Here is a 26,038-nt window from a genome sequence, read left to right as displayed (position 1 = left end):
TTCAGCACGCCAAGCGGCCAAAATAAAATAAAAGTAGCATTGAAAGGTGACTTGTAAAGACGAAAATGTAAAAGAAGCACCGGTTAGGATGTTTACCTTCGGATACCCCCGAAAAGAAGATGGGAAGTTCCGCACGAATGAACTATTGCTTCAGCGATATAACGCATGGCATTTGCGATGTTTGCCTCGTTTGTCTAAGGATTACTTTGACAGCTTCTTGCCTTGTTATACTAGTTACGAGGCACTTGATTGCCTTATTCCGGTTAAACTTGTGAGCACTATGCACACTACATCGTCGCGCTGCTCCAAAGTACCATCGTTTCCAAAAACATTTATCGTCCTCACGAGATGAATGGCTGGCGATCGTTTTAAGCATAATCTCCATCCATATAACTTGCTATCATCATAATAATCATCTCAATCAGGAAGGTGGCCTGTACTTAGTACACAAAACAGCTTTGGCTGATACAGTAAACGTTCATTTCTAAAACCGTCATTATCATTATCAACGTCAGCACTATCATCGTCATGAACGTCATTCTTCACGTTTCTGTCCACAGGAAGAGGAAGGCTCTGCCTTGTTCCGCCAGGCATTCCGTTTGTGCGACGTCCTACTCACTTCTCTCTGAAGTGTGTTTCAGATGTTGGGACATGCTTCGCGATTATTTTAACCCTTCACTTGCAAAGTAAGCGCATAAAGCCGTCCAGTTTACCCGTTTAATTCCTCCCCCCCCCCCCCCCCCCCACCTCCCTTTCGCGACCACCGTCGGTGTGCCTAAGTGATGCACACGGTAGCGCTGCACGTAAACTGCACACTTCGAGTGACCAAATCATGCAGGCTCTTTACTTTGTGTTGTTAAAGTGCCTCCGTTGCGGTCTCTTCATGTAATCCGCAGCACACACAGGAGCTCAGCGCGCCTTCATGGAAGTCCACCTTGCGTCATCCACCGAAGGCTACCTTGTCGGAAGAGTTCAGCGACGACGAAAGAGTGGTGGTTGCAAAGAAATATAAGGGTTAATTAACACGTAGTGATAAAGGCGGGGAGGGGCGGCAGGGGGCAGGAGAGAACGGCGTGGCTGAAGGTGAGCATAAACCAAGCCTCTAGACCAGAATGCCTGGCAAATTTATTGGACTTATATCTTCTTAGTAAGCCAGGGTACACTTTACGTTACTGTTTCGCTTTCTTTTAAATTCCAGCCGCCATGAAAAGGTTATGGCCTACATTGGCTTTAGGGCTCCGCAGGGGGGAAGGAGCCATTCATGTTTAAGTGTAGTGCCGCCTTGGGTTTCACCCCTGGCAGCGTTTCTCGCTGGGCCACTGTTTGAACAGGGGCGAGCATCGATTTTTGACCCAGCTATTTCGGTTCTCCCCGAAAGAGAGGTGGTGAAAGGGTTGGAGGAACGGCGAGGCATGGTAGTGTGTTTTCGCCCTTTGAGATGGCACACTGCCGACGTCAGTGGTTTCTTTTCCCTCCTCGCTTTCCTATTCCCGGCTTTCTCTACCGCCAGGCCCCACCCCGTTAGGGCGTAGTTTTCTATTCGGACGTGCTTCATAATTTTATTTTTTCTATTTTGCGCCACCACCTTCTCGACCTTAAACACATCTGGATAATCGATTGACTTACTCAAAGGACGTGAATTGTAGAGGCAATTTAAGGTGTGTTCACTTTAATCCAATCGCGCGCAGCCGCGGTGTAAGAAGCAATACGACGTGCGTTTACATTATGACGTGAACGTTTACAGGCCAGAGCGTCCACCACCTGTTTGCGAAAAAGGGCTCCCAACTTGTGGATAAGCCGCCGTGACTTCTAAAAAAATATCCTAGGCAACCGAAATATTGACTCATTTGTTTCTTCAGTAACACTTGTCGTCATTGCGTGCACAGTTGAGATTTAGGCGCAAGGTATTAGATAGAAGCAGGGATACGGCACCGTAGTCTGAAATCTTTGACGTCAGTCTGCACAAGTAAAAGCGGTTGTTTGGGCTATTGTGGAGCTTTTTACGGCTTCGCGTTATTCCTAAGTGGTGTTCGCGCACGGCGTGTAATAGGCATGGCAGGATTAAAGAAAGATAGACAAGTGTGCTGCCTGGTCCGCTATATAACGCCGCCGGATACACGGGTGGCTGTACTAGATAGGTTCAACCATGCTAGGTGAGGCTCCCTGGGACACAAACAGCCTTTCCTCACAACACAGTGACTTAACAACCTTGGTTGAGTACATTTGCTAAAAACCTCCAAATGATTATACAATCACACTATCGGCCTTCAAGCATTCGATAGGCGTGGCTGCCGGACTTTGGGAGAGGCCTTCGTCGTACTTCCTAGAAACGCCGGGACTGGTAGGAATGTCTCCCCCAAGAGCATAAACCTTCACATTTATGCACTGATAAACATTCTTTCTGCCGCTTCGAAGCCTGTACGTCCTTGTGCTGATTGGCAAGAGCTTCGGTTTTCATTTGAATAGCAATGGCTTAATTCGCAATCACCGGATCCAGCCAATATCCCTGTTGATATGCAGTAAAGTGGGTTGCCTTGGGACTAGTGAAGCTTGAGACCAGTCGTGGCCCTAACACGGCTTTTAATGGGAAACCTAATGCCGGCGTCAACAGAATCGTCAACTATTATTCCTTTACTGAATCCCGGCCACCGTGGTGCTGACAGCACGAGGACGCGTAATTATGGAGGATAAAGATAAATTCTAAGGAATTTAAGTGGAATAAGGTTGTTTGGACTAAATAAAAAAATACACAAGATCATAAGGCATGTTAGGATGGATTATGGTGTATGGAGATAGATTGACGTGGAATAAATAAGATTATAATGAATTAGGACGGATTGTGGTGGATTAAAGTGAATTAAGGTTGATTAAGGGCGGTAAAATGGAGTGGCCATTCGTTTGACGTGTGGACGTGTATATTACGAGTACCTATCGCAATGGTACTCCAGCCTCAAAGCACGTAAAAAGTCTTGAGTATTTATTTCTCTTCGGTGAGGGAGGGGGGGGGTGAACCTTAGCTTCAGTACTGTTGACGAAGATAGGTGAGGGCCTCATTTGCGCCTGCACTGCACTCTTTGCTCTGCCTTGCTTATGTTTAAAAACTTAAAATGCTGCGGCGTTGAATCGGCCGTCAGCTGTGAAGCATGCTGCTTTGGAATTATTGTTTAGAAAATTCGACCCTGTAAATGTCTATTCGTAATGAACTCAATCAAACCCAACTAAACTGAACTGTCTTTCATCAAAAATTGACTCGCTATTACGATACGATACTCCCTAATGCGATATTTGGCGCAGCAGCAGTGCGCTGAGGCAGCCCTCACTCATGAGTTCTCTCGACAGCAGCGATGATGAGCTCCTGCGTCGGCGGCGCGAAGTGCGGCTCAGGAAGAGACCCACTACCCGCGACTTAGACAAGGAACGCACGCCATCGTTACGCGCACGCCCCCCTCACGTTTTCGCCAGTGCCGCCCAGACGAGCGTCTCGTGCGGGCACAGCATACTGCCCCCCTCCCCCACGGCACAGTTTCGGAGAGCACTTGCGCCGCCACGGTGAACCGCCATCCCCTCCCAATTTCGCAACACTCTCCTCCTTACAGCATACGCCACCCTCCCCCACCACACTCTTTCGGAGAGCGCTCGCGCCGCCACGGCGAAGCGCCTCACAATTTCGCTACACTCTCCTCCCTTGTTTTCTTTCACAATTCGGTCTTGCCATAGTTCACTCAGTTAAGACCACGACGAGGCTCAGACCAGAGATGGCCGCCAAAGGGCTGCGCTTTAAAACGGATACCCTCAAAATTAGTGACTCCATGTTACGTTCTTTTCCATGTCAGGCACTCTTTACCGCATCTCCTCTGTTCATTGCGAAGAAACGCGGGCTCTTATGTCATCACGGCGTGCGTTTTCCTTCGTTTGGTCTGTTAGCCAGAGTATATAAAGAAACCTGCTGTTTGCCGAGAACCAATCTGCTCTGCAGCAGAAGCGTGGGAAGATCCCAAATACGTGTGCAAAGTCCAGATCTGCTATTACATATTGCGCTCCCGTCATCCGCTCCATCCTCTCCCTCATCCGCGTCCCAAAGACCGACGTCTCCCGCGCACTTCCTTTTCCGGGCGGCAAGTGGCAATTACCCGGCCGCTCTGCGTACTGCTTCGTACTGGTTCGACGAGTAGCGTTCTTCTGCCCCGGCGCTATTGGCGTTTCCCCCGGAAGCAAGTGAGCAGAAGCCCCACTTCCTCTCCTTGTTTTTCCTGGCACCAATCTTTGCCTCTCGTCTGAGCTTTGTGGAGCCGCTGGTCGCCTAGGAGAGCCTTTCCGACGTTCTTAGGATGGCGCGGTATGGAATAGTTGCCAACACCGCATAGGCAAGGAGGCCTACTGGCACCGGTCCAACGGGAAATGGGTGTCATCGCTGATTCGAATTACTTCCGCTTCCGCTGGGTCCGCTTTTTTGCATTAGCTATCAAAACTTACGACGCTGTGTAGCCAAACTTTCAAAGTGGGCACGGAACGAGGGCTTTCAACTCTTAGAGGTGTTAACCTACGCTTGCCGCTCGGTCTTTCTTTTGCCATGCTTCTTACCCATCGCGCAGCTCGCCGGTGCCTAAAAGGGCCGGTTTCTTGTTTACGCAACCGCGTGGACCGTCATTGGTGCGTATTGGTAGACGGTGTCAACAAATAATAAGCGGCATGTTTTTTTTTCTTGAGCCGTGGGAACAGCCCGCATTCATTTCCGAATGCGTGACGATAATAATGTCGCTAGGGCTTATTATTTACTCTATACAGTTGCAACACGTCTGTCCATTCTTCTCCCTCTCATTTGCGGAGTCCTCCCAAATTTAGCATCCTGAGATCGGTGGGAGGTGTTCTGTTCGTTTTTTATGAGTAGCTTGGGTAGTGACGGCAATGTTGGTAACGATGTCGTTTCTCGCGAAGAACTCACCGCTTATCACCTTGTACCTCGTATCGATTAATTAAGAGAATGATTATATTAAATTTCGTCTTAAGTATTGCCGTAAATAATTCGCTACCACCCTTTGAAAAAATCGGCTAACGAGAAGTGGGAATTAAGGCAATGAAAAACCCTAAAAAAGAAAAACAAGAAACAAGATGGCGATGGTTATATTGAACGTGGCAAAAGCTTCGCCGCAGGTACGAGTGATATCAGGGCATCTCTAATCGATCGGCATTTGATTCTGGGTTAGCGTTGTATAGCTTTAAAGGAAAAGGGCAGGTTACGGAGGGCACGTGAATGCAAATTACTTAGATGCTCCTTGGAGCACCAGTAGTCATATGGACCTTTATTGAGCCGCGTAGTAGGAGTGGTTCCCTAGTCCGGGAATTGAAGTGATGACCGGGCCACCGATGCCTTAGATGCCAGAAGTCGCTGTACGTACAGGTGATTGCTGGTTAATATGGTTTTTTCATAGCTCAAGAAGGGGGAGGGGAAAGGAATAAGCAGGGTTCGGGGTTATCTGCGCACTCTAATAAAATTGGGGCTAGTGCGCCAGGCTTAGAGCAGAAGATTTATTTGATGGGATATTGAGTGGGAAACATGTGTTCGCCACCGCGGACTAAATGCCATAACGGTCGCTTTGAAGAAACCATGTGCTGAACAACAGCGTCAGTAATGTTTGGCCTGACTCGCTACATGCGCATAATGAATTCAACGCTGCGCTGATGTTTTTTTGCAAATCAGCCAATGGACAGCTAGACTGTAGCTTAGAAATAACTAAAGACCCAAAACAAGGATGCCAATCCCAGGCCGCGTCCCGTGGAAGCGTTCTGAATCAACTTTGAATAGTTCAGGCAACTTTTTCCCGTCTCGTTTCGTCATCTTTCATTCCCGTCATCGTCTATCTATGCTGTATTTCCCCTCCCTATTCCCATACCCAGAATAGCTGGCCAGAGCTTCTACTTTGCCTTATTTTGTGCTGTTCTTCTCATTTACGTCAATTTCTCTAGTGCAGTGGGGGAGGGAGAGGTAGGGAGTGATGAGAGGCCACGACACGAAATGAATCGGTTCGTGGCGCGTGCAGTGCAAGTACCGTATAACTTACGCCGCCGGTTAGAGAGGACATCAGGCGTCGGGATTTGACAAGTCGGTAAGTGCCCCCCCCCCCCCTCTCTCTCTCTCTCTCTTTCTCTGGCTCTCGGGTGAGGCAGGGATTGTATTTTATATTTTGTTGCGCGTCTGAGCCAGGCTTTGAGTGTTTTGAAGTGCACTCACGCAATGGTACGCTCATATTGCCTGAAATATGCTTGAGAGCGCAGGCATTAACAACTCGGATTCTAGATTGACTTTTCAAGAGGTAGATTTGATCGGTGCTCTCGTACTGCGCGCGCTTGATGCGAACGCGTTGTAAATGAAATATATCGAAATCAAATGTCGAGCACGTATTAATCAGACCGGGAGGAGCTCGAAAAGGGCGTTATAGCCAGCTGCTCAGCTCCTCCCCTGAAACGTTAGGGTTCAGCTGGTTGTGACAGCAATAGGCTGCTGTGCACGCAACCGTAGTGCATGTACTGCCGTGATGTTACTTGCACTGCATGTAATAGTTTGCACTCGAAAGGCTTAGTTTGTCCTCAAAACATATCGACGTCACTGCAATATGACGGATAGTAAGTATAGCGAAACTCAATATGTTGCTGAGAAACGGGTATATTTGCCGCTTTACATCTGACCTGTTAATGGGGTGGATTGCTCAGCTAGCGCATACTTCTGGGTAAATGACGCAAGACATACATGCTTTGTCTTTCCGGGTATATTTTGGCGCAGCAATTGTAGTAATTTTCATTGACAAACCAATTCGCTGTTGAGAAGGGTTCGAATGTGTCGCTTTATTCCTGATCTATTTACTACGACTCGGTTCAAACCGGGGTACCTGCGGGTTGAACCAGCATGTTCTCTTTCTTTTCTGAGCTCCAAGGTCGGCGAGGTCTTTCGAAGTCATAGCCGATGCGAAGACGAGAAGAGTGTTTGCGAACAAGGGCCGCTGTGTCCAGGGGGATACGGCTGGAAGTCTCCCTAGATCTTTTTCGGTGGTGCTGCGTTTGTTTGCGAGCTCTTCATGGAGGCCGTACCGTCTTCGGCCATGAAGAAGGCGGCACACGTGAACCCCTTGGGCTTTCTCCTGCAAGCGAGTGTACACTGGGGAACATTTGCATGCTGTAAAGGTGCCCCGCCGTTGCCTTCTCCGTCGAAACTTTACCGTGGTGGGCATTGAAAAGCTGACAGAAACAAGGACACTTCGCAGAAGTCATGTTGTTATACAGTGATTCAATTTGCTTCAGTTTCACTATTTTACTCGTAATCTTTGTCTGGTTTAGCCGATAAAAATTGATCTATTTCTTTACCGCAGTGTTCCTATGGTTCGCGCTTTTTTGTGAAATAGCGTAGGAACCGACCGATTGCTAGATAACCGAATGGATAGTTAAACGGCATTGAAACTCGAGTTATAAATACAACAGCGTCATATATCACCGCAAGAACACATTCATAAGACAAGTGTGCTAGACTGCACTGTTTTTGCACCTTTAGAAAATGTTATTGGTCTCGTTCATACGCAGCGTATTACCTTTCTCCTCACGCACTATCGCCCTCACTTTTCCACTCGCACTCACATTGACACTGGCACGCTCACACACGCACACGCACACACCATGTACCTGAAAGTAACAAGGTGGATGGGGTGTCAGTCGCAACAATTCAAATCATGTGTTCGATGGCATATCTAAGCCGCTGTCACACAGAAAATGATAACACCGCCGCGTGGGCCCCTCATTACACATTTCTGTTTTCCGTCGGCGTCTCGTGCGGGCTTCTTGATCCTTCAAGTTACAAAATCGGGGAAAATCTCTGAAAGCGCGCAGTAGCCGTAAAAATCTTCCAGCAGCCGTCACCTTGTGCGTGCCTACACAGGGTCGGCAAATAAAGTGTTCTTTACTCGCAGCCTGCGTCCCTTGCGCAATCGCTGCCATTGTGTTCACGCTTCCGTGCAGCAAGCCCAAAGTCCTTAATCCTTGCCTCCGTGCCGTTCATTTCCCTGTGCTATCTGCGGTGATCCCTTCCAATACAGGCCGCCGTCCTTGGAGCAAAAACTCTCTATTACGTTCCTCTCCACCATCCTATTCAGTATGCAACACTTCTCCGCGTGGAATTTCGCCATAACGCCACCTTTAACAATGTCAGCACAGCGGTGCCATAACATTGAAAGTGATACAAAAGGTCTCAACGTTCATTACGCCATCTCCACTTTCCATGAAGACTCAAAACGTGAGGTTTCAAAAAATGAAATTCTTATTCTTTCACTTTACGATACTTGTGTCTGCAGCGTGATATCATGTCTCGCTCTCCCCCTTCTAACGCACGCACAGAAATAGCCGGGTATACGAAGAGCCTTGTCAAGACAGCGTAAGTGGTACCCGTTCAAGCGATCTTGCGCGATAGCGAACGTGGACCCAAGGAAACTACCCTATATCTTTACTTTTTGTGTCTTTCCCCGGTGGCTTTGACTTGCCGCTTCCCCTAAGTGGGAGCAGTGGGATAAGAAAAACTGGTGCTCCGATGCGGTTCTTTTCCGCAGTCGTGTGCGCCCCACATTTTATGCAAAGCCCTGAGTTCTCAAAGAGCAAAGGGTAACATTGTAGGAGAAGAGACTTTCAAGAAGTGCAGACTGAGAATTAGGAGAGATATAAGAAGAAGGCTACGCATGGAAGACGACCCGTGATAGCGCACTCCATTTTGTTCAGTGCCTTGTGAAGTCGGCGGAAAGCCTTTAAGCCGATTCTGTGCGAACGCTTTACAATTTGTTGGCCTGAATTGCACCGTTTACCTTGCCGAAGAACAAATAAATCTATCTCCTATGGAGGGAGCTACTCGGTCGGCGCATACCCTGAGTGCATCCATTTGGAGCAAGACCGGGAGCTCCTGCCACCGCTTCTCGGTGACGTCTTTGAAACGCCAGCCAGGAATAATCGATTTCGTTGCTTTTATTTGAGATATCGAGACTCCATGTGCATCTTTTTACACTGAACGGGTACCGTTACGAGAGCGACACCTCCTTTGCGCCGAGCCTTTCTATACTTGCGTATTTGATTTTTATTTCTTGGCAAAACCAAGGGGAGGCTGAGACTAAAGGCGAACGTGGCCTAACGGAGGCCTCAGCCACCCGATATACAGCGTGCATAATAACACATCTGTTCACAAATTTAAGCATAATAGTACAATCGTAACAGAGAAATAGCACAAAGCAAAGTGATTACTACTACATTTCCTATGGCTTATACAAAGCATAGGTCTAAAATTCACAGAAGGATCACACTGTACACATAAACGCAGTAATTCATACGCATGAACTTTCTTACGGTTTCCCGTTATTTGTATTTTAGCCTTTAAGCTGGCAATATTTATTTAGTCTACATTTACTGTGACTGGTGAGTGCCCTTTAGACGGCTTAACCTTTGAAATGGAAGCGAGCATTAGGAAACTAACACCCTCTTGTACGCTGCGGAGGTTCGTTTTCTATAGTGTATGCTATAGGCGAACGTTTTATTTATTTATTTATTTATTTATTTATTTATTTATTTATTTATTTATTTATTTATTTATTTATTTATTTATTTATTTAGCAAGAATGAAGCTGAAGGAAGCTGAAAACGCAATGAGTGGAAAAGGAAACAGCTTTTACGGTTACTACTACTTAAATTTCACTTCGTTTCATTTATTGTACCCTCGGGGCTTTACAGCATTGTTGAGGGGAGCGGGCACTGACGAACAGCGTACAAGAAACAAAGGCAAGTAACATCAAAACGCAGCTGTTCACAGTCCCATAATGCAATAAAAAGCAGCTAACAAAAAATCAGCCTGTTACACTGTCAACACGGAACAGGTTATCAAGCGCTCTTTTTAAACTGCGCGGATCGGTAATAGGTGCAAGTGATTGTGGGAGGTGATTATATTCCTTACACGTTTTAGGAAGAAATAATGAAAATAGGTGTATATCCTGCAGCGAGGAACGGTAACTTTCTGCGCATGATCAGTACAATTTCTTTTATGTGATGGTGGGGTTGTCAACAGGGAGCGAAGGAGGAAGTTGGTATGATAACTTTTGGGAAAACGTACAAGGTGCGATATCTTACGGCAAGTAGCGAGCACTGGAATGGCAAGAATCGATTTCTTGTTTGTAACGCTAGCGGCTCGGCGATAAGTAGATAGAATAATCTTACGGCTCGATTTTGAATGCTTTCGAGTTCGTTAACTATACTCGGTGACAACTTAAGAATGGCACCGGAAGTTGCCGCTGTGCCTTATCACCGTAGCCAGATGTTTCTCCGCGCGGCGCAAGTAGGGCGTTACTGGGAATATTTTGAACATGGCCTGAGCCGTTCCCGCGATTTTTTGGACTTAATATGCTTATAAACGACTCCAGTGACGACAAACAAACTGCGTGAGACAAGGCAGACGATATCACGCATTCATAGCAAACCCCTTTCAAAACGCGCGCGCACTGACGTCACGGGTCCGGCGCTTTGGCGGAGTGATACACTACATGAGGTGGTGCCGTTCTTGAGTTTTAACCGAGTATAGGTTGGTATAGCCAGGGACTCATATAGATGACGTGTATTCCGAACGTGAATGAACGCACGTAGTGTTAAGGCAACAGCTTTAGTTCCACAGGGGCTGCGTAAAATTTTCGTGATTGGACTTGCGCAAAACAAACGGGGACGAGGAAGGAACGACAAGGACCTGTTTTGCGCAAGTCCAATCATGAATCGTTTCCAACTAGGCCAGCTTGCTGTGATGCTTCAGTAAAAGTTTCTTCTCATGAATCTTAAAACTAGATTTGCTTCACGTGTAATAGATTTGAAGTGATGTTTCCAAGATAGGTCGCTAAGTATGTGGACACCAAGGTATTTGTAGGAAGGGACGGAATCGAGGATGGCTGTGTTAACGAGGTAATTTGGACATGCGGCAATATTGCGGGATATACGCATAGACTTACACTTAGAGACATTTAATTCCATTTGCCATAATTTACACTAGTTAAGTACTTTGGTTAGATCTTCTTGGAAGATAGCATTATCATCATTATTGAATATTTGGAGATAAATACACAATCATGCACGAATAGGCGCATTTGTGATGAAATATTCTTAGGCAAGTCGTCAGTGTAAATTAGGAACAGTAAAGGCCCAAGGACCGGCCCTTGTGGGACACCGAAAGTACTGTTGTAGCGGAAGAATAGAAATTGCTGGCTGATACAAATTAAGAACGGTTAGTTAGAAAGCCAAGAATCCAAGCAAGCACATATGAGTTAGTGTTTAGTAGACTGAGTTTGTGTATTAGCAAGGTGTGAGCTACTTTATCAAAGGCTTTGCTGAAATCAGGGAAGACACAGTCCGTTATTGCGCCAGAGTCGAGGGATATGTGCAAATCACCGGTAAAAAGTAGAAGCTGGGTTTCACAGGAGAACTGTCTTCGGAAGCCATGTTGAGCAGGTGTGAACAAATCATGTTCTTGAAGAAACTTGATAAGGTGAGTGGCGATGATAAGCTTCAAAAGTTTGCATGGCACAGATGTAAGATAGATGGGACGAACGTTACTTGAATCATGGCTTGCTCCCTACTTATGCACTGGGAACGCCCGGTTTATTACGCAGTCGTAAGCAAGCTGTGCTGTAAGAAGTGACTGTGTAAGTATTCATTCGCGACCGGCACTACAAATGAGAAGTGATTTGGACACATTTGGTTTGGATGTGTCCTGCCAACTCGCTCCCCTCCCTCCCCCCGCCCCCCACACACACACACACGCACACACAACCAGACTTCCTTGAGCAGTGGGAGAGCTTGCTGCGCAGTGGCCAGCTCACGGATCAGAAGTTTCTTGTGTCGCGCGCCCGGGCCACCACCGCAGCACAGCGTCGGATACCGCGGACCAGGATTCACCGCCCACCGCCTACGGTAGCACGACGAACTTAAAAATTTAGAAGACGATGTTGAATTTCCTGCGGGAAAGCTGTGGCGGGAAGCGCCACGTGCTTTGCACCTCAACCAGAGAAGAGGGCGATGAGGGTGGGCAGCGGGGTAGGAGCGTGAGCACGCAATAAAGAAAGACGAGAACCATGAAGTGTTCGATCATGTATCGGTCTCTTCGCTGTCTCTACGTTTCTCTACATTTATCTATCTCTATATGGGGGTTCACACTACGTTCCCATTTGTGCTCCGATAAATGAAACAACATAACGGCAACACAATGGAACCTACACGGAACCCCCATGATGCTTCGCATCCTCCTCATGGTTCCCCACGGGAAGATGGCGTAATTTTTTTTCGCATTTCATTCCATTACTCGGCCGTATCTTTAAAGATTTTTGTGCTGGTCCCGCCATAGCCACAAGAAGATGAAATCTCTAGTTTGTCGATGATAAACCGTATTCCTTCTGAGCTGAATACTATGATATCCATTAACGAAAACTCGAATGGCTCTGAAAGAATTTTTTTTATAAGCACTGGCTGGTTCACAGAAGGTTTCAGAGGCGGTACGATTAAGTAAAGATGCGCACTCATCATCTAAGACTGCATTGTGAAGTATGATAGTAATAATCTCAAACAATTCAGCGAGAAAACTGAAAGGACAAGTTCCAGAGATGTCTGCACAATCGAGCGTTAAATGTCCCTTTTTTTACCCTCGCGTCAAAAAAAAAATCTGGTTGTTACATCTTCTTTCCTAAAAATCTATTAATTGAAGCTTCGGTCCGCTTGTATGGTTTTTCGTTTTGTTTACTGGTGACGCCAGCCTGTGAGCAAGTCAAAACCAAGGTGTACGCAGGCCTTGGTTTGCACAAGCTCGAACGCACTTGCGTAGTTCTTTTCCACAACTTGGCGACTGAAACAACGGGTACAGAAGGTCTTTCTTTAGTATTAATGTTGCGTAGTTTGAATAAACCAGCTTTATTATTTATTTATTTATTTATTGGCAGTGGAAGCAGTGTATGTGGGTTGAAGGATTTAACATTTTCGCGTGGGTGATGTAGAACTACCGTTCAGTTGGCGAACGGAAAAGAACTTTCGTGCTTTCGAAATTTTCGTCGATAATGCACAAGACCGGAAAGGGCATAAAAAGAAATAATGGTGAGACGGAGCTGCCATATTCTTGTTTTTTTTTTCCGAGTCTTGAGACATTGTCTGGCCATCCAGCTTAACCCGTCTACTTTTTTGGAGTAATGACGCCACTGCACATACCAGGTCAGCCGTACTGCCCAGCGTCGTCTTCTTCAGGTTCCTGTGAAGAGAGTAAAAGGCAACTCAGCAAGCTCTTCGCTTGATAGTTTTAACGGAGACAGGTAAGGCTTAATGGCGTCCTGTCTCCAATCATTTAAACAATGGCACCGTTGCGGGTATTGCTTTCTTTTCTTCCCACATTTTGTGTCGCTATGAATGAATGAAACCTTCTTTTCTCTGTAACAAAGGCCAAAACGAGTCGACGTATTAACCCTTCTCATGATTACTTCCGGCCTCGCTGTCCTTCAGCGCGTCGTAATTAATGCCATTCCGGTCTCGTTGCAATTACACACTCCTGTACCTGTGTCACGCGGTGCTCATCTTCATTATTGCCAGCGGTGACACCGTCCGACCAGAGAACGGAAGTAATACGTACGGACACTTCGTTTCTGGTTTAACGTTTGTCTTATTTTTTTATAACGCACGCTTGCCTTAACTAGTGCATTCGTGCTAAGCCTCGTTTCTGCCCCTGGCAACGCATCTTGCTTTACCGCTTCCTTTGTCAAGCCACGTCTGCAGAGAAGTTATCTGGATGTCCCGGAAGGAGTTAACCTTTGACATCCGAAGCGGCAAACTCCGAGCTGATGCTGCCGTTGTGTCAGCCATCATGGACAAACTAGGTAGTCGGCATTCTTGCTGAGCCACTGATGTGTCGCCTGTTTGAGCTCAAGTTCGCAGCGGATGGATTGCTGGTGCTTCTTTTTTTTTTTCATTGGTTGTTGATTGGGCTGAAGTGCCGAAGAACGCCTTTTGGGGGCAGCGTAAGAACGTCGCTCTGTAATTTAGGATGACTCACTTGCGCACAAAAAACTTCGACAGCCAAAAGAAACGCTTTCGCCGCGCTTTAACTTCCTATCAATATACATGAAAGTCCTCCGCAAATTATTTCTCCTCGTGGCACCGTTTCGTTCATAATCAAAGTACCTCGGTAGCCGTATACTCCGTGGCGTCGGCGTGGGCCAGTGATTGAGTCGCTTGACTGCCACCAGGTTTTTCGCCTGTTGGAGCACGTAAGGCTTCGGCAATAAAACCTGCTATTAACCACAGCGGAAGGCTGGAAATATATATGTGCCACGTGCCGTGATGTACATGTAGGGCCTGTGACCCATAAGCGCAGAAAAACTGCATAGGCCTTCGGTCAGTCCCTTTGCAACGCCCAGCCTTCGGCGGGAGGCATACCAATAAAGCAGACCTCGCCCACACCATGTGGCCATCAATAACCATTTACGCGTCTACAGCCGTTTGAGTTGCAGTATTTATGTGTGCTCGGACTATTATCCTGATTACTTGGCAACGCAAACAGGTACTGTGAGCAACACCGGTTGGCGATCAATTTACGCAACGAACGTTCTGCGTTGGTGATTGTCGTTCAGAGCAGACATTGTATGCATAAGAAAGGTTCTATATGGGTACATCGCTATGGGGCCGGGTGTTTCAGGGTCGATAACGTCGCCATTTATTGCCATTCGAATGAATCATTGCAGGACTGCTGGAAGGTGTATTCTCTATCATTTGCATGTGGTTTCTTTTCTTGTATCTTTCTTCTTTTTCTTTCTTGCTTTCTTTCTTTCTTTCTTTCTTTCTTTCTTTCTTTCTTTCTTTCTTTCTTTCTTTCTTTCTTTCTTTCTTTCTTTCTTTCTTTCTTTCTACCTTTCTTTTTTCTTTCTTTACTCTCTCTTTCTTTTTCTTCCTCTCTCTGTCTTTCACTCTTTCTCTCTTTATTAGTTTTTTTCGTGCTAACAACCTTGAAGAGGGATCATTCAAACAAGGAGAAAGAAATCAGGGGTACCCTGATAATGGGCTCGCGTGCATTCGGTAAGCACTCTCACGTAATGAATTCTAGGGTACGTTTTTTTCGCCGAAACGAAACGGACACAACCCACGTGTACTCCCGGGGATGATGGAGGCTATAGAAAATTACCTCAATAAGCACCTCGAAAGAAAACTTATACCTTATTTTGGCAAATAAGCCCAATGAGCCAAGGGGACGTTTATAAAAAGCGGGCTGGGTGGAACACATCCCAGCTCAAGTTCACGAGGACAAGTCGAGTTCGGCGAGGCGTGTAAGGATGGTAACTGACAACCAGTGGACTACCGTGGTAATGGAATGGTTATCCGGCGAACGGGGCGAAGAAGACAGATAACTCTCAATGGAGGATTGAGGTAACAAATTTCGAGGGAGATCGATTAAATTAGCGCAGGACTTTGGTTGTTGGAGTTCGATGGGATAGGTCTTGTGCCTACAGTCAGAACAAATACGACGACGACAACGACGATGATGATGATGATAAGTAAAAGGGTGGTTTAATGAAAGAAATAGAAGAAATATTGAGGTAACGGCGTATATGTGCACACGAAGCGAGAGACAAAAGAACGTCAGAAAAAAAGGAACTAGAATTACAGTCTAAATTATTTTGTCTCATAATCAACACATATTCCTATCAAATTTTCGAAGTGAAGTTACACTGACACACCATTATTTTTATTGACTACAGTTTATGCGGAGAAACTTGATGATAACCCGTCGCGGTGGCTCAGTGATTAAGGCGTTCTGCTGCTGAGCCCAAGGACGCGTGTTTGATCACGGCCGCCATGGCCGCTTTTCAGATGGAGGAAAAAATCACAACTCTATTCTGTCCAGATTTCAGCGCACGTTAAGGGTCCCCAGGTGGTCGAAATTAATCCGCAAACCTCCTCCACGGCGCGCCTGATATCCCAGGTGTATCTTTGGCGCCAAAAACCCAAAACCTTTTTAATATTTGTGATAGCTGTGATGTTGTTACTTTATATAAAACACTAAGGTTTCGCTCCCATTTTCTTAGACTTCGTCTACCATTTAGATGGGGAAATGATTAGAAACCTTTGTAGCCGAGTATATTTGGGCAACACCAGAGTGCGAAATATTATCCCGCTAGCAAATCCTATTTAACAGTCTAAGAAGATTATTAGTAAACATTAAAAGCACAGGAAAACATGCGAAACATTGTAAGAATGCGGAAGACAAGCTCATTTCGTTGCCCCGGTTCTTGTTCTTTTTGTCATCATCATAGAAGATCAACAATACCACAACTTCTGTTATTTTAACTTGTGGTGTAATGTACGGTTTTCGCGTCTGTTGTTGCCAAATAGTGATCTCCTATTTGGATGCTTTTGTGTGAAGTTTGAGTTTTACTCGTGATAGAAATTTTCACCAAAGTAAAGCTTTAGGCTTTGCTGAGATGCCTTTCATAGATGGCGCCTTTAAAGAAGTCGGATGATTTTATAAACGCATACGTTTCGCAGTTTCATCACCCAGTGCATAGACTGAAACTGCAGTGAAGTGCATGAAAGGATAATCCTATCTGGAGGGGTCATGGCTTGAATGTAGTGCACGGAGAATACGCGCGCCGTGTTTATCTTGGACTGTCGTGCTAAACCCCCGTCTGTAAGCATTACTAATATCCCTGGCTATCCATAAGAATTACTTCTATCATTCTTCTTCTCATGGCTCAATGGGCCGACGTAAGAAACAAGAGCTGAAGAAGACCATCAACACAATACTAAATTTACGCCTTAACTACAATGTTGAAGCATGATTTAAAAGGTAGTACATCAGGGGATCAGTAGAACCTGGGACGTGTACGAGTAGCTGTGGTCATCAGGGATTCTACTCAGTAATGTATACTGTTTGAAAGAAGTAAAAAGGACAAAGAAGTTTTTGACCATTTTCTGTTTTGCCACCTCCTCCGTTCGAGATTTTCCCGTCGATGCTCCTGCGCGACACCCAGTGTGACCTTTGCTGCAAACACTGGAATGGTTTAGCCGGCATGTCGCCTCAACATCACTGGTCATCCATCATCTATGTCCTCTACTTTGTTCCTATCAATCAAACCAGGAACTAAAAACAGCACTGCATTTTTTAAAGATGGTAGTCTTTCTAGGGCTACTTAAACGCAGAAATTTTGGTCTATCTGTCTGTCTGTCTGTATGTCTGTCTGTCTGTCTGTCTGTCTGTCTGTCTGTCTGTCTGTCTGTCTGTCTGTCTGTCGGTCTGTGCCTCGCGTCAGCCATGCGACCAAAGTGAAACTGAATCTGTGTCTTATATACCCAAAGCCAAATGTAAACGTCGAAGTCCGGTGGCAATCTTCATACTTGTCAACATTGTTGAACAACAACAAAAAATTACGCAAATGTGAGGCCGAAAATCAATACATAAGTAATATTTGGAGTGTTCCTTTGTTAAAAAAAAACTCATGGATGCTTGGTTTTTGCGATATCAAATGAAATACTACATCAACTGCCGAAAATCGTCGCCTGCTGTTGCCCGCGCCACTCTAGGTCCTGTTGGACTATTAAGAAATCAAACTGCAACACTTACGAAAGGTGCCACTAGATAGGTTGTACATTTCGATTAGAATGCTCGTTGAGCAGGGTAACGTGGTACTATGAACCCTGTAGTAGGGTGCCTCGGATCACGCGCGTCTCCGTCGTACGGCAGCCCTGGCATAGAGGCCCCCGGCCTGGAGCAGTAGAACACTGTAAATTTAAATTGACTTGAGCAAACCTCTAGTGTATTATCTTGGGAGGAACGAGACGGGAGAGAAACAGCATGAGAGCTGAGCGGGAAAGAGAAGGGAGGCCTTTACATGACAGGGGCGCAAGTCGACTATCGCCTTTTGTCGACATTTGCAACGAAAGGAGCAGATGCGGGGCGAATTTTGCACCTTCATTTCACAAAGCCCTGCTTACGACAGCCGGGCATTCACATTATGGGGTAAATGTCGTAGCACGCTCTTTTGCCATTTACGCAACAACGCTCCCATTGCGCAGAAAAAGGCAGTTTCTCTTAACCTTCAGTAATGTCACGGGTCCTTGAAGAAACGAAGAAAGGGAGATGAATAGCTAACGTCTGTTCTTGCTGTCAACACATTGTTTGCGGCCAAAGCACAGGGAGGTTGGCGATCCGTAAAGATTCCCCATGGAACGAGCAAGAGCCGTTCCGCTAGGTGGCAACAAGGAAATCCAGTCTGCGGATACTCAACCCTGGCGTTAGGCGCTGCGCTGTCGACGCTTATTTCCCTTCAATGTTTTCTTTCGCCCTGCTGTATATCTACGGTACCTTTGGCCATTCCGGAGAACCCTGACAGATGCCCCATCCATACCGCAGAGCTTTAGTGCCCTCCTAAGACCTCGCAGCTAACAATGGTCACGGAGGAGCTTGCTACGGGTGGCTTCGTACCCGTATTTCCTAACAGGAAGCGAACAGGGAAACTCGGAAGTCGGCGTGGAGCAACAAAGCGGAAGTAATCTGTGACTGCGTCCGAGGGCATTGCCGAGGGAAACATGATGTCGACGATGGCATTAACGTTTTCTCCCCGTTTGCCTTCTATTCGGTTGTGTCAGTATATTTTCACTTGTTCTGTTTTTATTCCTTTGCCGACTGATTTCCTTTGGATGGATAAGCAAACATAAAGGAGATACGCTACTGACAAAGTTTTGCCACTTCGTTGTATACTTGAAAATGTCTTCGTTATTGCCACGTTGGATTTTGGATTTGCAATTTTCATAGTTTTGGTTAGCTAAAAGTTTAGGGGTGATCCGGTAGACAGGCATTAAAGCGTTTTAGCCTAACAGCCTATCCTCCTTCTAGAAAGAGTGCGCTTCAGGGCATTAACCCTAAATTAAGCTGAAAAGCGCAACTTTGTCCTTATGTAGGGCTGCTATAATGCGTATCTGAAAATAATTTAGAGTATACAGTATGCTCTATGTCTGAAACTATAATTTTCCAGCGGTGATTAGAATCCTCGATCCAAGGAACTGTTGGAAATATTAAAGTTAGATACAAACTGGTTCGGTTGTCATTAGTTGCATGGGGTCTCAAAGCACGAATCGGTCACCTGATCTTAGGTGGAACAGGTATTTCTGCTGCGAATAAATGGCGTTATCCTCCACAGCAAAAACGTTCTTGATGCAGGTATTCTTCCCCATTTATAGGTTTTGTGGCAAAGTCAAACCAGTCGAGGAAACTATCCCCCTCCCTCCACGCAGTATTGGGTTAGGAACGCCGACCGTGCGGGCACTTATTACACTGAAAAAATTCCCTGGAAATTGTGGACGCGTCGCTGGGATTAGCTGATTGCGAAAGTGGGCTCTAAAGCTTTTCAGAGAAACCTGGTGAGGGAAAAGTGTCTTTTCTTTGTAAATCTAGGTGCAATGTAAAGACAAGCAATAGACATTCTGAAAGACCTGTATAGGTTTTTTTTTTTTCCCTTGGGGCAATGACGATGTCAAAATCTCCAAATATGACCCCGAAACTTTATTGATATTCAGTTGAGGTAAGATATATCCTTGGCAGTTTCTTTTCCTGCTCTTTCCGCGTTGTCTCCCGTTCGTGACCAGTGCATAATTTCACCCTTCTCTTACCCGAACTTGTAACGAACTTCTTCCAAAACGCGCACTTGCCAGGCCCCGTACGTCGCTCCTGCAAATTTAATCGTTTGATTGGAGCTACGTAAACAATCAGGGAGGTATCTTTCGATTACGAAGGGGATCCTCTGAAGTCGGATATTTTCGCTCGCTTCATTCCCCATAGCTCGGCAGCCGAAGTGCCCACGTGGCATGCGGTACATCTTTCCAGTTTCAAACCCGCTGCTCCTCCGGGTTCCCTACGACTACTTCTTATTTCCTTATATATATTCCCTCATACAAACCGCGGTTCGCGGAAATATCTACAGAACGACACTTTGTACGGCTCTACCCGCAGGCACCTCCTATCTTCTATCTTAGTAATAGGGCCAGTTTCGGGTTCGTTTCCCGACCGCGGCGGCCGCTTTTCTGATGGAGGTGAAAAGCTAAAAACGCCGGTGTGTTCGAGATTTCGGCGCAAGTTAAAGATCCGCGGGTGGTCAAAATTAATCTGGAGCCCTCCACTACGGCGCGCCTCGTCGCCTGTGTAGCGTCAGTGCGTAAAAAAAAGGGTGTTTTCAAATCTGTCTGTTTGGGGCTGTATTGGAACACCAATTGCATTTGTTTGTGTGTGACGGTTTGCCTAAGCTCGCTGTTTCTCTTTCTACCTCTCCGCTTTTTGTTTTGTTCCGTTTTCTATACTTTCCGCACGGCTAAGCGTGTTGTGAGGGCAGGTTGCTCATTAATGAGCTCAGGTGCTTCGAAAAGTTTCTTCTCATTTTTGTTGTCATTTTTGTCTTATTTATTTTGCTATAATTGTCTCTACCTTGTGTTGAAGTGGCCTTCCTTTCAGCTAATCTTCTTAACGGCTAATCTTCCTCTGCCTCTATTTATATTTATTTTTTCCCCTGGTCATCAGACCCTCATTACCAGCTCCTTATCACGTCATATTAGTCACGTGGGTGTTTAGTTCATTTAGACTGCGTAACACGTTCGTTTGTTCTTCGATTTTGTGTAACGCCTTCCCTCTCCCTTTTAAAAGCGCAGCTTTTAGTCTCTCAACTCCCTTGACAGCAGCCGGGACCCTGCCCAGGGGGGAGCTTTTCAAGTCTCTAACACAGCCGGCCAGCGCTCTGCGCCAGTCTTCTCCGTGGCCATAGGGGCACGGATAAGGGAGCAAGAGTTGGCCGGGCTTCTTGCGGAGCAGTTTTTTCCTTGCATCAACCCGGTGCACCCACTTCCAATACCGGTCCCTATGGCCACTATTTTCGGGCTGGCCCACACGACAGCAGGCTTCTACCTGTTACCATGCAGCGTCCCCCTCACCGAACCACCACGGAGGTCAGCTGACCCTTGGGTGGAGGCGGCGTGCAACGCAGGCATCGCACTGGCTGAGCTCCGGGTGCCTGTCCGGCGCTGCCCCTAGAGGTTCATGGTGGTCAGCGCGAACGGAAACAACACACAAAGAAGAGAATACACGACACACGCGCTGTGTCGTCTCTTCTTTTCTTCTCTTCTTAGTGTGTTGCTTCCGTTCGCACTGACCACCATGAATGCTATCCAACTCGCCCAATTTGCTACCCTAGAGGTTCACCACTCCTGGCGCTAACATCATCTCATATACCATGCTACGAAACCTCGACACCGCCCAGGAGCTGCGCTTCTGGGCTTCTTAAACCCTGTCTGGAGGACCGTCCCCGTCCCTGAGGACTGGAGGATGGCTATTGTGACAGCGGTACTGAAGGATGGCAAACCACCGAGTGAGCCTTCCTCGTATCGCCCCTTCTCTCTGACCTCAGCGGTGGGGAAACACACGGAGACAGTGGTCCTGGGCTGACCTGAATGGCTAGAAACCTGCGAGATGCTTCTGACGAAAGGCAGAGCGGCTTCCGAAGGTTCCGCTGCCCCGCTGACGCCTTCATAGAAGTGGTGTCCTTCGTAGAGAAGGCCTGACACGAGAAAAAGGGGGCGTACCTCCTGCTCCTGGATGTCAAGTCAGCATTTGACACGCTACTGTACCCAGACCATCCACGGTGCCCTTGACCGCCTGGGGGTAAAGTGGAGGCTCAGGGATTATATCAATGGCTTCCTCAGAGACAGTACACTGCGTATACGCGTCGGCAAGGCCCTGAGTACCTCCGCGGAGTGGGGACTGGTGTTCCGCAAGGGGCTTTCTGAGCCCACTTTTTTTTCCCTTCCCAGACCTTCCCAGACCTTCCCAGCCGTCTTGCGGGATCCCTGGATTATACGGTAGTGATGGCCATCTATGCTGATGACGTGGCACTCTGGACCCGGAGCCCCACCAAAGTCGGCAGGCGGGTACGCGCGTCCAGGCGGCCCTCGGTGCAGCGGCGAACCACCTGAACAGTAAGAGACTTCGACTCTCCGAGGCCAAAACGGAGGCCATCGCGATCCATCCGCGCCCAGCCCAAGGCCGACGCACTGCTTCACTGCATCTCAACGTCAGACCCCTCCCCCTGGCGACGCAAAGTCGTCTACCTCGGCCTGACAATCGACGAAACCCTCTCATGCAGGTCTGCAGTAGTAGAACTGGACCAGATGACCCCCACCGTTAGGGGAATCAGCCAGCCCCTGGCACAGGGTAGAGGGTGCTCGCACAAGTGGGCGCTCCGGATCTACAGAGCCTGCGCAATCTTGCGGCTCCTTTACTGATTCTTCTGGGTGAACCTCAGGGACGTTCAGTGAAACACCCGCGAGCTGGCTCCTCGAAAGGCCCTGCGGCGCTGCGTCGGCCTCACAAGAGACTCCCCAGTGGCCAGCACCCTGGCTGAAACCGTAAGCTGGCCCATCCAGCTGTTCGCCACGCGTACAGCGCTGCAGCATGTGGAGGGCCTTTACTGAGCACCGGGGGGTGACCACCTCCTGGCCAGGCTTCGCTCAAGAGGCATTACTGCCTCAGAGAGCGTGCCTTCTGCCCCCACCGCCACCTGCAGCCGTACCCCTTGACGTCAAAACCACGCTCCCAGTAGTAAAATCCCGGGCGAGACTTCCAGAGGTCGGGATTCGCCAGGAAGATGCTGCCCTAATAGACCTAGAACCGCCGGGACCACTCATGCTCTGCACAGATGGCTCGGTTCTTCCAAGTGAGGGACGAGGTGTTGCTGCCTGCACTGCTCCGGCCAGAGGAGCCCACAGGCAGTGCCGGCTGCCGTTCCCCACCGGCTCCACAGTGGGCAAGCTGGAAGGCCTACACTTGGCCGCAGACTGGCTACTAGAAGATCCGCCACCAGGGGCCACCATCTTCTGCCACTCCCGGCCGGCGCTACTTCGCCTGAGGGAGGCATCTGTGCCACGGGGGCGAGGTGGCCACCTGGAGCCGTCCCTAGTTGCCAAGTTGCTAGACCTGCTGGGACAAGGCCGCAACCTCCGACGGCAGTGGCTTCCTCCCAAAGTTGGCGTACCAGGGAAAGAGGCTGCAGATGCAGTGGCCAAAGCCGCCCACGAATCCACCATGGTCCCGGTCTGTACGTCCCTGGTGCGCTTTGATATGGCTAAGTATGTCATCAGGCGAGAGGTGGCCACACGCCACCCCTGCAGACGAGTGGCCTCCGGTGAGATCCCGCGGCTCATTCCCACTCGTGGGATAGCACAAATGGAGTGGTCCCTCCTCCTCCAACTTCGCACGGCGTGCTTTGACACGGCCGCACGCATCCACAGGCAGAGTCGCAAGGCCTCAGTTAACTGTGGTAATCATGGTAATCGTGGTAACACTTGCTTGGAACGGGCAAGACTCCGGCGTTTGTCGTTATCGTGGCAACTCTTGCTAGGAACGAGTAAGACGCATCATAGCGTAAGCCCCTCCAGTGTGATTCCAATGATTATAACTTGCGCAAAAATTAAAGAAGCTCACCCTTAACCAACAATGATTCAGTAAAGGTCGTTGCGGCAGCGAAGAAGAAGCAAATCGGCTCAAGTCGTAGACCTAAACTTTCTTTATAGTTGTGGAGGTTGCATACAGCCTCGCCACCTGCACGTCTTACGCGCAAGTGTAGCTTTCTTCATTTTTTGTTGCTGTTTATATTACCTACTAGCTCCCCCGTTCCCATTATTTCCTTTGGTTTCCAAATATTTCAAACGTCGTACTCGAAGCGAGTGCATAACCACACAAGTAAAAAATTTAGGGAAGCTTGGCTCATCCGCAAGACTTCAATGGCGAAGCTGTTAGAGGTGATCATTGACGGACACGAAGTTGAGTTTTAGTAACATTGTGGTGTCGTGGTTGACGTCAGCGGGAATGAATTTCAGTGGCCTTATATTGAGCAAGGCCAGAGTGAGCTCTTCGTTTTGGTCGACGTTTTTTTCGTACCCCACTCTGCAAGTATGACTTATCGTCCCTAGCGGATGTTTTGCACGCTGAGCCTCTCGAAGCGCGGACTATTCCTCGGCCGTGCTAACTATCCGCGGCCGGGCCATGTGGAGTCTGTGATCACCTACAGCAGCTTCGACATTCAAATCGTGGCTCTTCTACGGTACAGAGCATATGGTCACGACGACACGATGACAAACGAACGAGGGCATATGCTAGGACGTGTATTTCTCGTTCCGAGCAAGTGTTGCCCGGATACGGCGAACGACGCTGGAGTTTTTTGTGTCCAATGTCCACCAATCTCCCTAAGTGTGTATGCTTGGCTGGAAAACATGCGCTCGAGGCACGTGAAAACCGCTGGGGGAATTATTTTTAGGGGGAAATATTGGCCAATCTCCCTAATTGTGTATGCTTAGCTTGACAAAGTGCGCTCTAGACACCCGTGCATGAGAGCTCGGCATTTTAATGGTATTTTTTGCGGACACCATACACAAACAATTCGCTTAACAGCTTTGCTGTTAAACAATACCCGACCCCTGTCTGTAACGCTACATTCATATTACAGTGCAAGAGAGAGTGATCTATTCACACTTCACTGCAGCTTCCGCCTTAAAGCACTCGACACTTTTGGAGTATGCACACGACGCCTTGTCCTGCGTATCATCCTTGTAGCGTATGTTGGCAGTTTCGTGGGCCTGTTTCGAGTTCGACGGCGAGGCTGGCGCACTATTTCAAGCCCTGGTTGGACATCGGGGCGTCAAGTTTGGATCCCGCGACTTAAAGGAGTCGGGAAGACAAAATACAAGGTTGCCTAATTTAAACGACTCCTTTGGCCTGATAATAATACAAATTATGCTGCAAACACAAAAAATAATGGAGATATTAATGAAAACAGAGAAGGCAGCGACAACTCCCACGCCACTTTCCGGCGTCTATGACGTCTATGACGTCATAGAATCTTGTTTGTGCGATTGGTGGGCGCCGATCTATAGCGACGGCCCCGAAACAAGACTCCGCAATTGCAGTGGGCCCTCCAGTTCCGCTTGGCCGTATCATTAACGCGCTGATAACTGTTTTTTAGTGCTGGCTGATGCTACGTCACTCCAGCCCATATTACGTCACTGCGGCGCGAAATTTGAAAGTTTTATATAATTTTCGCATGTTTTTGCTTCTAAAACATCCTTCGCGCCTGGAATAAAGCGGAGCGAGTTACGAAAGGTTACTTCTTTCGAACAGTACAATGTTGTATTCTGTCTTCATGGCTTCGTGTAAAGGCAGCTTCTGGCCAGTGAAAGTAATTCGTGCGTCGGAAGTTTCAGTAGCGCGGAGATAAGGTGCCTGATCTATCATCCCTATCTTTATGCGCTTACACTCAAGCGCACCGTCAGGGCATAAGATAGCTCCGATGTTCCTATGCACCAGAGTTAGTGCTTGCCTGATCCCATCGACGGAAAAAGCCCGCGAACATCCACTCCCTCCCTCTCTCCGAATCCATGTACTGCGCGGAAGCCGACGAAAGGAGCATCACGATGATTTGTGGAGTCATATACGAGAATAGCCCTTCCATCACACGATGCTTTTGAGGTAGAGATGCCACGTTCTTCGTTTATTTATTTATAACGAGGAACTCCGCCGGGCCGAGTTCCGAAGGATATATTTAAGCGTCCTCCCGGGACCTAGGGGCGGGGGTGGGAGTTCGTGATAATTCTTGCCGCCCATTCCACTGGCAGACACGCCAGAGTGCACGTGGAGCCGGTTTGTTTATGCCACTGGGTGCGTGTGCCGGCTGCGAGGATAGCCTGCTTCCTTCCTTCCTACCCATGAGTGACATACGGTTTGACGTAGAATGGTACGTGGTGTCATGCATTCACTAACATCGGGGCGTATCTAACAAGCTTCGAAAGTACTGCTGCGTCTATACCGCTGCACTGCTCCGTTACGGGCGCTGTCCCGGGGATATTTTGTTGGAGCAGTGCTGTGTAGGCGGCAACAAGAAGAGGGGTAAGCGGGACAGGCTCTGAACACGCCCAGCTCCCCACTCTTTAG

This window comes from Haemaphysalis longicornis, unplaced genomic scaffold (genome assembly GCF_048455015.1).
Source record: "Haemaphysalis longicornis isolate Haplotype H1 unplaced genomic scaffold, Haemaphysalis longicornis Haplotype H1 scaffold_12, whole genome shotgun sequence".
Taxonomy (NCBI): Eukaryota; Metazoa; Arthropoda; class Arachnida; order Ixodida; family Ixodidae; genus Haemaphysalis; species Haemaphysalis longicornis.
Note: the sequence above shows the minus strand (reverse complement) of the source record.